Source organism: Mus musculus, chromosome 7, assembly GCF_000001635.26.
Source record: "Mus musculus strain C57BL/6J chromosome 7, GRCm38.p6 C57BL/6J".
In the NCBI taxonomy this organism is placed as follows: domain Eukaryota; kingdom Metazoa; phylum Chordata; class Mammalia; order Rodentia; family Muridae; genus Mus; species Mus musculus.
The window spans coordinates 33566546-33570748 of NC_000073.6; the positions used below are offsets into that span (position 1 = coordinate 33566546).

General features: G+C 39.0%; 1 pseudogene; it reads right to left on the minus strand.

Annotated features, from left to right (window-relative positions):
* Nucleotides 1-707: 707 nt before the first annotated feature.
* On the minus strand, nt 708-3167 carry Gm12770 (annotated as a pseudogene).
* Between the last annotated feature and the right edge of the window lie 1036 nt (nt 3168-4203).

The window sequence follows — 4203 nt, forward strand, 5'->3', positions numbered from 1 at the left end:
ATTTTAACATCTCCTATATGATATTTTATCAATGGGGTAAATCCACACAACCCCTGGTCTGGACTCCAGAAACAAGAATCCACAGACCCAGTGGCCCACAGTGGGAAGTGTAACTACCAAACTTATAATCACCTTCATTTTGAGATTAAAACAATTTAAAATTATTAAAAACAATTATAATTTATTGAAACAGGTTTTCTCTGTGTAGCCCAAGATGTCCCAGATTTGTTTATAGATTAGGTTGGCTTCAGATTCACAAGAGACCTAACTACCCTTGCCTTGGTCTCCTAAGCATTGATATCAAAGTCCTGAATTTGTTTTTTTCATCCATGTTTAAAAACATTTAAAGCCATTTTTATTTATTTCTCCCTTCTATGGAGATTAATATCTCTCTGGACAAATACACTTTCCACTTTATCTTATTTTACACAAATACAAATATCCCCTTTATCTCTATATAAATTTAATTAATTTTTTTCCTATAATTAATTTCATTTAAATTCCTTTATATTTATGGTTTAAGCCTATGTTAAGGACAACATATATATCATGTGATAGGATAACCTGTACCAGTGTTCCCATGGATCCCACATTGAAAAAACCCAGTTGCTTACGATAGCATTGATATCTTACACTACTATTATTTCTCCTTTCTTTTTTTATGGTGAAAAAAAGTGTATATTTAGAATTAGCCATCTGGACTCAGTTTAGATGACCCAAATCTTGTTGGCAACATATAGAGCATCATAATCAGGAGCTAAGCAAACATAAGCCTTCTTCTCTCTGTCAGGCCTTGTCAGGGTATGGACTTTGGCCACATCAATATCATAGAGTTTCTTCATGGCCTCTTTGATCTGGTGCTTGATGGCCTTGACATCCACAATGAACACAAGCATGTCGTATTCCTTGATTTTCTTCATGGCTGACTCGGTGGTCAGAGGCAATTTGATGACAACATAGTGGTCAAGCTTGTTTCTGGGCTCACTATTTTGAGGATATTGTGGCTTTCTCTGGAGCCACAGGGACTTGGGCTGCCAGAAAGTGGGTGATGTTCTGATCTTTTTGTGGCTGTGGATGCCTTTCAGCATTGCCTTCTTAGCCTTCAAGGCCTTTGCTTTGGCTTCATCTTTGGGAAGGGACAGGGCTTCCTTCCTCGCTTTTGGTGCTATCTTGGTGAAAAGGCTATTTCTCCCTTCTATAATACATTTACAATAATTTTTATTTATTTCTCAATTCTATGCAGTTTACTATTTCTGTGTATAAATTGTGGATGTCTGTAGTCTCCCCTCCCCCAGCCTGAAACCTGCTTGCTCAGGGGTGGAGCTTCCCACTCAATCGTTCTGCCATGCCCACTGCTGGAACCTGCCGCTTTGCTGTTTGGAGCCGTGCATGTGGTCACCTGCTGTTGGACCCCAAGATTAATTGGCGAGAATAGGGCCCCCTTCCCCTGCTTTATAATTGTGTGCGGAACAGTAAAATTAAGCTTTGATCAGAATGACTGTCTTAGCTACATTTCTTTATCTCACCACCTAGCCCCTCTTCTCTTCCAGGTTTCCAAAATGCCTTTCCAGGCTAGAACCCATTTTGTGATCTGCTGGCCGGACACAACAGATGTCAAGGGCAACAAGCACCAGATCAAAGAGGCCGTGAAGAAACTCTATAACATTGATGTTGCCAAAGTCCATACTCTGAGAAGGCCTGACAGAGAGAAGAATGTGTATGCTTGCTTAGCTCCTGATTATGATGAGATTATGATTATGATTATTATGATAAGATGTCATTGAAATCTCATATTTCCATTTATTTTCTATAATTTTTTTTATTTTGGAAGACATGTAGCCTTGTTTTCTCTCCTCTGAGCAGCAGGACGTTGCCTGCTTCATTGCACTGCAAGGTCTTTAGTATTTTTGGAATTAAGCAGCATCTCAAAAAAAGCATAGAAGCATTGAGAGACCTTAGGCGGGAGAACAAGAGTGCACATTAGAATGCTGTTTAGTTAGGTTAGGGAGCCTCAACTTCATCCTAACTTAGAATCACACATGCTGAATTTGTATTTTTGTCCTAGTCCTCCCACCCCTAACATTGCTTCAAGGAAAACCACACAGCTAAGAAAACAATTCTCCCCACCACCAAATCTTAAGATGGCAGTATATGTTTTCCATTTGGCAATCTGACACGATTTTTTTTAAGTGAATTTTTGCTAGATATTGATTTTGAATATGTTATAGAAAATTTTACTTTCAATCTTGGGTTTCCACCCAGGCTTTGATTCTTTAGTTCCTGGATAAAACACACACACAAACTTTATATTTACCATAATCTTTAATAAATATTAGAACTGGATAGATAACTACCCTCTATGCTATTTGAATCTACGTTCCTGAATTATTAACTACTACTTAATGTGTTTCATTTGGGCTTTCCAATTGGCCAGCCCTCAAGATCACATTTTTCTGGTTCATTTATGCCATGGTGGTTTCTCCTTCTTCCTCTGGCACCTTCTTTTCATGGTCCTATTCTGACCCCAAGCCTGAGAATCCTATACTTTATCTATGTCTGTTATGCTCATCTATTGGCTGTTGGTATCCTTATATACCAATCAGAAAGGACTTGGTGCAGAGTCACAGGTCTATGTGCATATTCCAGGTCTTGGGGACCATATTTAGCATTAAAATAGACAGAAAGATCAAACCTCAACAAAATCCCCACATTTAAACCCAGGTAGAGGCCTCCTGAAATATACAGTCTTACAATATCTGATCACACAATTTATGCTAGAAGGTGTATTTCCGTGTATTTTTGCAAGTACATTTACCGTGTACCTCAGCTTACTTCATGAGAGTAAAACACAGAACCTATGAGGAACAAGTATCTCTCAGTGGAGTTCAGAACTGACTTGTAGACTGTCCCTCAGAGTAAGTTATCACATCTAAGGTTGAATCATAATTTAGTGCAGACCAATCAGGGAATGGGGTCATAAAACATGAATTCATGTGGTCTGGCATAGTAAGAGATCCTTTTACTTTTAACCAGTAACTCAGAAGATAAACTCAAAAGTTGTGTTTTATTTTTATTCAAATGGTTGTTTTACTACTAATTATGGGTATAGAGATGGAAGGGTTATGTACTTGAGTAGGTAGGTTACCTGAGAGGCCAGAAGAGAACATGTTTTACAGTCATTGCAAGCTAGCTATCCAGGGTTCACCCTTACACCACCAACTTTTCTTGCACTTTTTCTATATCAGAGCCCCTTGATTACAATATGGAGATTCTAGATTTTTATACATTTCACCAATAATGTTATCTCAGGACCAGTTTGGGCATAATTGAATGAATAACTGTGTTTCTAGTTACTTGTATTGCACAACTGATTTTCTTAGATAAGCTTTACTCCTGATATAGATTTTTTCAACCACAATTGCCAGTGAATATAGTGTCACTTTCTAGTGGGGAAAATATCCTGGTATGCAGAGATGGGTCAGTAGCTAAGAGCTCTACCAGAGGACAAGGATTCTCAGTATCTACGACAGCTTATAACTGTCTATATCTCCAGTTCCAGAGGATTCAAGGAGACCCTCTTCTGGTCTCTAGCTCACATAGATAGTCTCATGGTAACCAGACATTCATGCAAACATAATAGAGAATTAAAACAAGTGTACTTTTTAAATAGCATTTAACACAACCCTACATTGTCACAGTAACAAATTACTGCCTTGCACACATTCTGTATCAGCAACTCCTATGAATACCTTTTACTTTGAAAATGGCTGACTACAGAGACATGTTTTCTATGGGAATCTAAGATTGCTTAGAGTTGGTGTCTCCTTCTACTCAACTCAACAGCATTCACCCAGTCTTTCCAATCATAAAATCATGATCCTACTTGGATTTTTTTTTATTGCCCTAACGTACATGACCCTACACAACTGCCTTTAACTGCTTTTCTCCCTCTCCCTCTCCCTCTCCCTCTCCCTCTCCCTCTCCCTCTCCCTCTCCCTCCCTCCCTCCCTCCCTCCCTCCCTCCCTCCCTCTCTCTCTCTCTCTCTCTCTCTCTCTCTCTCTCTCTCTCTCTCTCTCCTTCTCCTCCTCTCCCTCCCCCTCTCTCCCTTTCTTTTTTCTTTCTTTCTTTCTTCCTTTCTTTCTTTCTTTCTTTCTTTCTTCCTTCCTTCCTTCCTTTCTTTCTTTCTTTCTTTCTTTCTTTCA